Source organism: Arachis ipaensis, chromosome B8 (genome assembly GCF_059453495.1).
Source record: "Arachis ipaensis isolate K30076 ecotype BB chromosome B8, ASM5945349v1, whole genome shotgun sequence".
In the NCBI taxonomy this organism is placed as follows: Eukaryota; Viridiplantae; Streptophyta; class Magnoliopsida; order Fabales; family Fabaceae; genus Arachis; species Arachis ipaensis.
The window spans coordinates 19,564,584-19,577,707 of NC_142443.1; the positions used below are offsets into that span (position 1 = coordinate 19,564,584).

At 40.0% G+C, this 13,124-nt stretch overlaps 1 non-coding gene across 1 annotated transcript; it reads right to left on the reverse strand.

Moving 5' to 3' along the window:
- Window positions 1-9,433: 9,433 nt before the first annotated feature.
- Window positions 9,434-9,537, reverse strand: LOC148547375 (small nucleolar RNA R71). Its single transcript, XR_015898774.1, has one exon. It is a non-coding gene; the product is annotated as a small nucleolar RNA R71 (small nucleolar RNA).
- Between the last annotated feature and the right edge of the window lie 3,587 nt (window positions 9,538-13,124).

Genomic DNA, 13,124 nt, shown 5'->3' on the forward strand with positions numbered 1-13,124 from the left:
TTAGTTTTTCTTGTTTTGTGATTTTTCTTGTTTTTCTTGTGCCTTTTCAAAACATTAGTTTTCAAAAAAATATTTTTTCATTCTTAGTTATTTAAAAAAAATACTTCTTCAAAACAAGTGTTACATTCATAACTCAGTTGGCTAGAGCGTTAGTCTGTGTTCTTGGTAATTGGGTTAGAATCTTTTATATTCTTTTCAAAATCTTCTTTTTCATAAATAATAATTTCTCTATTAAATTTTGTGCCAAACTTTAAGTTTGGTGTTTTCTTGTTGATTTCCCTTTGGTTTTCTAAAAATTTTAAGTTTGGTGTTCTTTCTTCATGTTCTTGTGTTCTTGTGAGTCTTCAAAGTGTTCTTGAGTTTTCCTTGTGTCTTGATCTTAAAATTTTTAAGTTTGGTGTTCCTTGGTGTTTTCCCTCCAAAATTTTCAAAAACAAGGAGCATTAGATCTAAAAATTTTAAATCTTGTGCTATCTTATTGTTTTTCTCTCTCCTCTTTAAATTCAAAAATATCTTTTCTCTCTATTTTAAAGTAAATTTTCGAAATTTACCTTTAAAATTCAGATTTTTATTTCAAAGTTTAAAACCTTTTTCAAAAATCATCATATCCTTTTCAAAACATCCTAACCACTTTCTCTCTCCTCATTTTTTCGAAATTTTTCAACCATTTTTATTTATTTTATTTTAATTTATTTCATTTTTGAAATAAATAAATAAATAAATAAATAAATAATTTTTTTTATTTTACATCATCTCCCTTTCTCCATCATGGATCTAAGTGGAAATGAATAGTCCAGGAGGACTCTCGGATCATATGCTAACCCCTCTACTGCTTCATATGGGAGTAGTATCTGCATACCCTCCATTGGAGTCAGTAGCTTTGAGTTGAATTCTCAGCTCATTATCATGGTGCAGCAAAGCTGCCAGTATTTCGGTCTTCCACAAGAAGAACCTACAGAGTTTCTGGCACAGTTTTTACAAATTGCTGACACAGTACATGATAAGAAAGTAGATCAGGATGTCTACAGATTATTACTGTTTCCATTTGTTGTAAAAGACCAAGCCAAGAGGTGGTTAAATAACCAACCTAAGGCTAGCATAAGGACATGGAAACAGCTAACAGAAAAATTCCTGAATCAATACTTTCCTCCAAAACGGATGACACAGCTAAGGCTGGACATCCAAGGCTTTAAACAAGGAGATAATGAATCTCTTTATGATGCCTGGGAGAGATACAGAGAGATACTACAAAAATGCCCCTCTGAAATGTTTTCCGAGTGGGTTCAGTTAGACATCTTCTATTATGGACTTACAGAAAAAGCTCAGATTTCTCTAGATTACTCAGCTGGTGGATCTATCCACATGAGAAAGACAATTGAAGAAGCTCAAGAGCTCATTGATATAGTTGCCAGAAATCAGCATCTGTACCTAAGCAGTGACCCTTCCATGAAAGAATAGGTTAAAACAGTAACTACTGAACTCAGTCCTGTAGAACAAGCTGCTGAATTCAATCAGCAATTGGACTTTCTAACACAACAGTTAGCCGAATTCAAAGATAGACTACAAGAGACAAGGATGGCTAATATAAATATGGAAGAACAATTGAAGCAAACAAAACAGCAGCTATCAAAACAAATAACAGAAGAATGCCAAGCAGTTCAATTAAGAAGTGGGAAAACATTAAATACCCCACCTCAAGGCAGTAAGAAGCCAAGAAATGAGCAAACCACCCAAAATCCATCTGAGGACAGTAAGAGCCCAAGGAAAAATAATTCTGGCGCTGAAACGCCAGAAATTGGGTGGAAGGCTGGCGCTGAACGCCCAGACCATGCTCAGGACTGGCGTTCAACGCCAGAAACAAGCAAGGACTTAGCGTTGAACGCCCAAAAGAGGCACAGTTCTGGCATTCAGACGCCAGGAACAGATGAGGAGTTAGCGTCTAACGCCACTCCAGCTTCCAACCCTGGCTTTCAAATGCTAGTGAGGGATCAGACATCTGCAAGTGCTGATAGTAAATCCCTCAAGAAGGCTTCTCAACCTACCTCTGTAGGAAATAAACCTGCAGCAGTTGAGGAATACAAAGCCAAGATGCCTTATCCTCAAAAACTCCACAAAGAGGAGCAAGATAAGCAATTTGCCCGCTTTGCAGACTATCTCAGGACTCTTGAAATAAAGATTCTGTTTGCAGAGGCACTTGAGCAAATACCCTCTTATGCCAAGTTCATGAAAGATATCTTGAGTCATAAGAAGGATTGGAGAGAAACTGAAAGAGTTCTCCTCACTGAAGAATGCAGTGCAGTCATTCTGAAAAGCTTCCCAGAAAAGCTTAAAGATCCCAGGAGCTTTATGATACCATGCATATTAGAGGGTAACTGCACCAAGACAGCTCTATGTGATCTTGGGGCAAGCATCAACCTAATCCCTGCATCCACTATCAGAAAGCTTGGCTTGACTGAAGAGGTCAAACCAACCCGGATCTGTCTTCAACTTGCTGATAGCTCCATTAAATACCCATCAGGCATAATTGAGGACATGATTGTCAAGGTTGGGCCATTTGCCTTCCCTACTGACTTTGTAGTGCTGGAAATAGAGGAGCACAATAGTGTAACTCTCATTCTAGGAATACCATTCCTAGCAACTGGACGAACCCTCATTGACGTCCAAAAAGGGGAGATAACCCTGAGAGTCAATGAGGATGAGTTTAAGTTGAATGTTGTCAAAGCTATGCAACTTCCAGATACATCAGACGACTGCCTGGGCGTTGATATTATTGACTCCCTGGTGGAAGAGGTCCATATGACTGAGAGTCTCGAATCAGAGCTAGAGGACATTTTTAAAGATGTTCAGCCTGATCTGGAGGAACCAGAGGAAATAAAAGAACCTCTGAAAACTCCTCAGGAAGAGGAGAAACCTCCTAAACCCGAGCTCAAACCACTACCACCATCCCTGAAATATACATTTCTGGGAGAAGGTGACACTTTTCTTGTAATCATAAGCTCTGCTTTAGGGCCACAGGAGGAGAAAGCACTAATTCAGGTGCTAAGGACACATAAGACAGCTCTTGGGTGGTCCATAAGTGATCTTAAGGGCATTAGCCCAGCCAGATACATGCACAAGATCCTATTGGAGGATGATGCTAAGCCAGTGGTTCAACGACAGAGGCTGCTAAATCCCACCATGAAGGAGGTAGTGCAGAAAGAGGTCACTAAGTTACTAGAGGCTGGGATTATCTATCCTATTTCTGATAGCCCCTGGGTGAGCCCTGTCCATGTTGTCCCTAAGAAGGGAGGAATGACAGTGGTTCATAATGAAAAGAATGAACTGGTTCCTTCAAGAACAGTTACAGGGTGGCGTATGTGTATTGACTACAGAAGGCTCAATACAGCCACTAGGAAGGATCATTTTCCTTTACCATTCATAGACCAGATGCTAGAGAGACTAGCAGGTCATGAATATTACTGCTTTTTGGATGGCTATTCAGGTTACAACCAAATTGCAGAAGATCCTCAGGACCAAGAGAAAACAGCATTCACATGTCCTTCTGGAGTGTTTGCCTACAGAAGGATGCCTTTTGGTCTGTGTAATGCACCTGCAACCTTTTAGAGGTGCATGCTCTCTATCTTCTCTGATATGGTAGAGAAGTTTCTAGAAGTCTTCATGGATGACTTTTCAGTATTTGGAGACTCATTCAGCTCCTGCCTTAACCATTTAGCACTTGTTCTGAAAAGATGCCAAGAGACCAACCTAGTTTTAAACTGGGAAAAATGTCACTTTATGGTGACTGAAGGGATTGTCCTTGGGCATAAAATTTCAAACAAGGGAATAGAGGTGGATCAAGCTAAAGTTGAAGTAATTGAAAAATTACCACCACCTGCCAATGTTAAGGCAATCAGAAGCTTTCTGGGGCATGCAGGATTATATAGGAGGTTTATAAAGGATTTTTCAAAAATTGCAAAACCTTTGAGCAATCTGCTAGCTGCTGACACGCCATTTGTGTTTGACACAAAGTGTCTGCAGGTGTTTGAGACCCTGAAAGCTAAGTTGGTCACAGCACCAGTTATTTCTGCACCAGACTGGACATTACCATTCGAACTAATGTGTGATGCCAGTGACCATACCATTGGTGCAGTATTGGGACAGAGGCATAACAAGCTTCTGCATGTCATTTATTATGCTAGCAGTGTTTTAAATGATGCCCAGAAAAATTACACAACCACAAAAAAAGAATTACTTGCAGTGGTTTACGCCATTGACAAGTTTAGATGCTACTTAGTAGGATCAAAAGTGATTGAGTACACTGACCATGCTGCTCTTAAATATCTACTCACAAAGCAGGATTCAAAGCCCAGGCTCATAAGATGGGTGTTGCTTCTGCAAGAGTTTGATATAGAAATAAGAGACAGAAAAGGGACAGAGAATCAAGTAGCTGATCACCTGTCCCGGATAGAACCAGTAGCAGGAGCATCCCTCCCTCCTACTAAGATCTCTGAAACCTTTTCGGATGAGCAATTGTTTGCTATTCAGGAAGCTCTGTGGTTTGAAGACATTGCAAACTATAAGACACAAGGTTCTCCTTCTGTAACCATGGAGAGGAAGCATGAAAAGCTTCTCTCACTGCAGAGTCAACCAAAGCCCCCACAGTCAAACTCTAAGTTTAGTGTTAGGAGGCCACAACCAAACTCTAAGTTTGGTGTTGGGAGGTCCCAACCTTGCTCTGATTATCTGTGAGGCTCCATGAGAGCTCACTGTCAAGCTATTGACATTAAAGAAGCGCTTGTTGGGAGGCAACCCAATGTTATTTAATTATATTATATCTATTTATTTTCCATTGCTATTTTATGTTTTCTTTAGGTTGATGATCATGTGAAGTCACAAAAACAAATGGAAAATCAAAAACAGAATGAAAAACAGCATGAAAAATAGCACACCCCAGAGGAAGATCATTCTGGCATTTAAACGCCAGAAACAAGCATCTGTCTGGCGTTTAATGCCAAAAACAAGCACCAAGCTGGCGTTTAATGCCAGAAACAAGCATCAGTCTGGCGTTAAACGCCAGAAACAGGCTACATTTGGGCGTTTAACGCCAGAAACAAGCAGCAGTCTGGCGTTAAATGCCATGATTGCACAGTAAGGGCATTTTGTACGCCTAATTGGAGCAGGGATGCTAAATCCTTGGCCCCACTGGATCTGTGGACCCCACAGGATCCCCACCTACCTCACCATTCAAATTCAAACCATTTCCCTCCCAAACCCACCCATTCACACACTTCCATCTCCTCCATCTTCTTCACTTCTTTCTTCTTTTGCTCGAGGACGAGCAAATCTTTTAAGTTTGGTGTGGTAAAAGCATTACTTTTGTTTTTCCATAATTCAGTGGTAGAGCAATTGACTACAGATCAAAGAGCTATGAGGAAAGAGCAACAAAGGCAAGGAAGAGACATAGAGAAGCTCAAAAGCACCATTGGTCCTTCAAGAAGAGGAAGACGCCACCCTCATTAAGGTGGACCCATTCCTTAATCTCCTTGTTCTTATTTTCCTGTTTTTTGTTTACTAAGCTTCATGTTTAATTATGTTTGTGTCTTTACTATATGATCACTAGTATCTAAGTGTCTATGTCTTAAAGATATGAATGTCCTATGAATCCATCACCTTTCTTAAATGAAAATTGTTTTCTGAAAAAGAAAAAGAAGTACATGAATTTCGAATTTTAAAATAGTTTAATTATTTTAGTGTGGTGGCAATACTTTTTGTTTTCTGAATGAATGCTTGAATAGTGCATATGTCTTTTGATTTTGTTGTTTATGAATGTTAAAATTGTTGGCTCTTGAAAGAATGATGAAAAAGGAGAAATGTTATTTGATAATCTGAAAAATCATAAAAATGATTCTTGAAGCAAGAAAAAGTAGTGAATACAAAAGCTTGCAGAAAAAAAATAGCGAAAAAAAAAAGAAAGAAAAAGCAAGCAGAAAAAGCCAAAAGCTCTTAAAACCAAAAGGCAAGAGCAAAAAGCCAGTAGCCCTTAAAACCAAAAGGCAAGGGTAAATAAAAAGGATCCCAAGGCTTTGAGCATCAGTGGATAGGAGGGCCTAAAGGAATAAAATCCTGGCCTAAGCGGCTAAACCAAGCTGTCCCTAACCATGTGCTTGTGGCGTGAAGGTGTCAAGTGAAAACTTGAGACTGATGCCAAGGCATCTTAGGCTAGTTTCACTAGCATTTTTTTGATAGTTTTAGTTGTTTTATGCATTTTCTTGAGCTTAAAGTAACCAAGAATGGTTAAAAGAAGAACAAAGCAATGAACCATCCAAACAGTATGATTTTGATGCAAATTCCATGAGTTTTTAGTTATATTACTTGAATGCTATGAATGGAAGATTTCTCATGAAATTTTGCAAGACTTTGATGCAATTGTTTGGACGATTTCAGGGAAGAAGAGGCTAGGCAAGGAAGCAACAAAGTCAATAAAGGAAGCTTGAATATCACATGTGGAGTTTAAGTTCCAGTTTAAGCCTAAACTGGAGCTTAAACGCCAGAATCATGAAGGCTAAGAAATGCTGAAACTGAAGTTTAACCTTAAACTGGAGGTTAAACGCCAGAATGAAAGTCTCACCAAAGAAGCATTTCCACGTTTAACCTCCAGTTTAACCTTAAACTGGAGGTTAAACGCCAGAATGAGAATGCCAATCAGGAAGCATTTCCACGTTTAACCTCCAGTTTAACCTTAAACTGGAGGTTAAACGCCAGAAATGGGAAGTGCACCAGGGAGCCATTTCCACGTTTAAGCTCCAGTTTAACCTTAAACTGGAGCTTAAACGTGTTCGACCAAGTTTTCTCCTCCAGGGTTGCTTTCTCCATTTCCACGTTTAAGCTCCAGTTTAACCTTAAACTGGAGCTTAAACGTGTTCGACACCTCCAGGGCTACCTTTCTCAGCTTCCACGTTTAAGCTCCAGTTTAACCTTAAACTGGAGCTTAAACGTGTTCGACCTCCAGGATGCCTTCTTCCATTTCCACGTTTAAGCTCCAGTTTAACCTTAAACTGGAGCTTAAACGTGTTCGACCTCTAGGGCTGCCTTTTCTATCTCCACGTTTAAGCTTCAGTTTAACCTTAAACTGAAGCTTAAACGTGTTCGACTAAGTTACCCTCCAGGGCTGCCTTCTTCCATTTCCACGTTTAAGCTTCAGTTTAACCTTAAACTGAAGCTTAAACGTGCTTCCACAAAAGGCATCACTGGAGTGTCTGGCGTTTAAGCTACAGTTTAAGCTTAAACTGCAACTTAAACGTCACTCTTGGAAAAGGTTTCTGGGCCAACAATATTGCGGTTTAAGTTAGTATTTGAGCACAAACATTAACTTAAACTTACTCTGGTATGAAACCCAATTGAATATCATGGTTTATGGGATTGGGCCTGAAGGATTGATGAGTCTGAAATTTCAATTTATTGAGTCATGTGTCATTATTTGATTATCACTAAGTTGGCTCAATGAATGTTACAGAATTTGGATCAACAGCCTCATCAAGATTATGGATCATAAACCCAAGGCGAAAGGAAAGCAGGGAGAGGCCTCAAAGCCCAAGAAACACAACAGAAGCTCAATATAGAAAGTGTATAAATAGGATAGAATTTAAGTGAGGGAGGACTTTTACCTTTTCATTTGGCTAGTTTTCATATCTTTGTAATTGAATTCAGAGCTATGACTCACTAAACCCCCTTTCATTGGGTTAGGGAGCTCTATTGTAATTCAATGAATCAATAATAGTTTATCTTCTTCTTCAATCTTTTCTCTTGAATTTTGTTAGAAAGCTTCTCGATCTAATTCCATTGGGTAGTTGTCTTGGGAAAGAAACTACCCATAATTGGAATCCTTCGGAACCTTGGGAAAGGAATGGAGGATTCATGCTAGAGAAGCTTTCTCACAGTGAATTGGATTAGGGTTTGGATGGATATTGTGACATGTAATCCTACCAAATTGTGGTTCATGAAACTGTGTGGTATAATCAGTGATCGAGCATCATCTCTTCTTATGAACATTTAAACCAAGGGATTGGGAATTTGTTCGTTTTTAGAGAGAATTGGTGAGCCAAGGGATTGGGATCCAATCATATAAGATTGCCAAGCAAAATTCAATGAACGCATTGGTTGAGGAAGAGATAAACATGTTTTGATTCGGAGATCTCAATATCTCCTATAACCCAATGAATTCCCCATTTCTGATTTCCACTTTCTCTTTACATTCTGCAATTAAATTCATGCAATCACCCCCATTCCCTTTTAATTTCAGCAATTTAGCTTCTGCTCTTTACTTCATGCAATTTAAGATTCCGCCATTTAAATTTCTTGTCATTTACGTTTCCCGCCAATTTTACATTCCGCAATTCTCATCTAAATCTTGATTCCGCTCAACTAGAACACACTTCTAATCCGAATTGCTCACTCAACCAATCCTTGTGGGATTCGACCTCACTCTATTGTGAGTTTTTACTTGACGATAACCGGTGCACTTGCCGGAAGGAATTTTGCCGATCGTGCAATTTCCTAAATCGTAGCATAACAAGTTTATGCGCATCAAGTTTATGGCGCCGTTGCCGGGGATTGGTTTTCGATTGACAATTCTCAAATTGGAAGTTAACTAGATTGAGCAATTTTTTTGTTTTGATTAATTCAGTACACATTACTTGTTGAATTTTAATTTCCGCACTCTGTTACATGCTTCCTTTCTTTATGCCTTTAAATTCAAGCAACTAACTCACTGACTCACTAACTGTTTGAATTAATTCCTCAACTGCTCTAACCATACTCTTCCATTAACCAAGAGTATTTCACTTGTTTGTTGCCTGTGCTGTGTTCTTGTATGACAGGTAGGAGAGGAGAGACATCAACTCCTCCATATACCGAACCAGAGAGGACCCTTCATAGACTGAGAAGGGAAGCAAGAGGGAAGAGAGTACTGGGAGAAGAGGAATCTGAAGGAGAATCTGAGGACAATTTTGAGGAAGCTTTAGATCTCAACATGGATAGAGAAGTTCACAACCATGAGAGAGCTGATGGAAACAATGCCATTCCTGAGAGGAGGGTTCTTAGTTCATACATAAACCCAACCTCTGGGAATTGTGGTAGCAGCATCCAGAAACCACCCATTCAGGCCAACAATTTTGAGCTCAAACCACAGCTAATATCACTTGTGGAGAATCATTGTTCATTTGGTGGAAGTGCTAATGAAGACCCAAACCAACATCTCACAAAATTTCTGAGAATTTGCGACACTGTGAAGTCCAATGGAGTCCAGGAAGATGCATATAAACTGCTTTTGTTCCCATTTTCACTTAGGGACAAGGCAGCTAAGTGGCTGGAATCATTCCCAAGGGGGAGCCTAACAACCTGGGATGAGGTGGAAAGCAAGTTTCTGGCACGTTTCTACCCCCCACAAAAGGTCAATAGGCTTCGATCTGAGGTTCAGACGTTTAGACAACAAGATGGTGAAACTCTCTACGAGGCATGGGAGAGATTCAAGGATTTGACAAGGAAATGCCCACCAGACATGTTCCATGACTGGGTGCAATTGCATATTTTCTATGATGGACTGTCTTATGAATCAAGGAAGGCTGTAGACCATTCATCAGGAGGTTCATTGAACAGGAAAAAGACTGTGGAAGAAGCCATTGAAGTGATTGAGACAGTGGCTGAGAATGAGTACTACTATGCATCAGAGAGACACAACACTAAGGGAGTCATGGAGCTGAACCATGTTGATACAATTCTAGCCCAAAACAAGGTGTTTGCCAAGCAACTAGCAGAGCTCACCAGGAAATTAGAAACAAAACAAGTGGCTGCAATACACACACAAGAGCAAGAGGAAGAAAGCACTGAAGGAGGTGATTGGGAAGAGGCCAATTATGTAGGAAATCAACAAAGGCAACCATATGATCCACATTCCAACACTTACAACCCAGGCTGGAAAAACCACCCAAACTTTGGGTGGGGAAACCAGCAAAACCAACATAACAAGTCCACATACCAAAACTCCAACCAAAGATCATACCAAGCCACACAAAACACTTACTCTCAACCACCATATCATGGCCAAAATAATCAACCTACTCAACCTAATCCGAACCAACAATTTCAAGATCAATTAAACAGGATAGAAGGAATGCTTGCAACCATGAGTCAAGACATAACCGAATTGAAAGCTTTTAAGGAAGAAGTGAATTCTAACTTGCAAAACCAAGGAGCTACCATCCAGAAGCTAGAAAATCAAATTGCTTATTTGTCTAAGCAAACCCCTGGGACAAGCGGTTCTCATGCCGCCAAGGCTATTGCAAGGGAAGAATGTAAGGCCATAACCCTCAGAAGCGGAAAGAATCTAAAGGAGATCTCAAAGGAAACCACAGAGGATGAAGCAAAGGAAAATGTGAGAGATAAGGAACAAGGACAATCTTTTACATCGTCTGCAACAAAAGAAAAAGAGGTCCTGAAGCCTTATACACCTAAAGCACCATATCCTCAACGTTTGATGAAAAGTGAAAAGGATGGCCAATTCTCCAGGTTCTTGGAGATTTTCAAGAAGCTTCAAATCAACATTCCGTTTGCTGAGGCAATAGAGCAAATGCCACTCTATGCAAAATTCTTAAAGGAATTAATGACCAAGAAAAGAAGCTGGAGAAACGAGGAAACTGTGTTGTTAACTGAAGAATGCAGTGCCATCATCCAGCACAAATTGCCTCAGAAACTGAAGGATCCAGGCAGTTTCCAAATCCCCTGCATCATAGGAGAAGTCATGGTGGAGAAGGCCTTGTGTGACTTAGGGGCCAGTATCAATTTGATGTCTCTAACAATGATGAGAAGAATGAAGATTGAGGAAGCCAAACCAACAAGAATGGCCCTCCAATTGGCAGATCGAACTTTTAAATTCCCTCATGGGATAGTTGAGGATTTGTTGGTGAAGGTGGGAGATTTTATATTTCCTACTGATTTTGTGGTGTTAGATATGGAGGAAGAAGCCAAAGCTTCAATAATTCTGGGAAGACCCTTCCTGGCTACTGCTGGAGCCATCATAGATGTACAAAAGGGTGAACTCACTCTTAGACTACATGATGAGAAATTGGTGTTTAACGTATTCAAGGCAATGAGCTATCCATCAGAATCACTAAGGGAATGCATGAGGGTGGATGTAGTGGACATTGCAGTACAAGAAACCTTTGAGGAAACAACAAAGGAAGTGGCAGAGGAGGAGTTCACCAAGGACATAGAAGTTAGTGACATCAAGGCTGCTGAAACAACCATGCCAAACATGCCAGAGATAGTGAAAGAAGAGAAGGAAGCACCAAAACCTGAGCTCAAAGCATTGCCCCCTAATCTCAAGTATGCATACTTGGGTAGTGATGAGAGTCATCCTGTTATCATTAGCTCTGCCCTGAGTCAAGAACAGGAAGAAGAATTGATCAAGGTGCTACAAACTCATCAAGATGCCATTGGATGGACCCTAGCTGATTTGAAGGGGATAAGTTCATCCATATGCATGCATAAAATCTTGTTAGAAGAGGATGCTAGACCCTCCATCCAAGCTCAGAGAAGATTGAATCCCGTCATGAAAGAAGTGGTACAAAAGGAGGTCATGAAGTTATGGCAGGCAGGGGTAATCTACCCCATTTCTGATAGCCCATGGGTTAGTCCCATCCATGTAGTTCCCAAGAAAGGTGGCATAACTGTGGTGCCAAATGAGAGGAACGAACTCATACCCACAAGAACTGTCACTGGGTGGAGGATGTGCATAGACTACAGGAAGCTCAATGAAGCCACCAGAAAGGATCATTTCCCACTCCCATTCATGGATCAGATGCTTGAAAGGCTTGCAGGACATGCTTACTATTGCTTTTTGGATGGATACTCAGGCTATAATCAGATAGTAGTTGATCCTAGAGATCAAGAGAAAACATCATTTGTTTGTCCATATGGAGTTTTTGCTTATAGACGCATGCCCTTTGGATTGTGCAATGCACCTGCCACTTTCCAAAGATGCAAGCTGTCCATCTTTTCGGACATGATTGAAAAATTTATTGAGGTCTTCATGGATGATTTTTCTGTGTTTGGAGATTCTTTTCCTAGCTGCCTACACCACCTTGCCTTGGTGCTTAAGAGGTGCCAAGAGACTAACCTAGTATTAAACTGGGAAAAATGTCATTTCATGGTTACAGAAGGAATAGTCCTTGGCCACAAAATCTCTAATAGAGGCATTGAGGTGGACAGAGCTAAGGTGGAAATCATTGAAAAACTACCTCCACCAAGTAATGTCAAGGCAGTTAGGAGTTTTTTGGGACACGCTGGTTTTTACAGAAGGTTTATTAGAGACTTTTCCAAAATAGCCAAACCTTTGAGTAACTTGCTTGTCTCTGATACACCCTTTGTATTTGATAAAAATTGCATGCTAGCCTATGAACTTTTAAAGCAAAAACTTTCCTCTGCACCTATCATTGCCCCACCTGATTGGAACTTACCTTTTGAACTGATGTGTGATGCATCAGACCTTGCTATTGGGGCAGTGTTAGGACAAAGGAAAGACAATTTGGTACATGTGATTTATTATGCCAGTAAAGTCTTGAATGCTAACCAAAGGAATTACACAACCACTGAAAAAGAACTCTTGGCAATAGTCTTTGCATTTGACAAATTTAGATCCTATCTCATTGGATCTAAAGTCATTGTCTTCACTGATCATTCAGCTTTAAAATACTTACTTGCTAAACAAGAATCCAAACCAAGACTTATTAGATGGGTTCTTTTGTTGCAGGAATTTGACATTGAAATCAAAGACAAGAAGGGTGTAGAGAACAAGGTGGCAGACCATTTATCAAGGATACCATGTGAAGAAGGAAGCGCACAAAGCACACATATAAATGAGTGCTTTCCTGATGAACAACTCATGGTAATTCACAAAGCACCCTGGTTTGCAGACATAGCAAACTTCAAGGCCACTGGGAGTTTGCCGTTGGAATTTAACAAGAATCAAAGGAAGAAATTGGTAAATGATGCCAAATACTTCATCTGGGACGAACCATACTTGTTCAAAAAATGTTCTGATGGCATGCTCAGAAGATGCATATCAGAGGAAGAAGGAAGGGAAGTCTTAT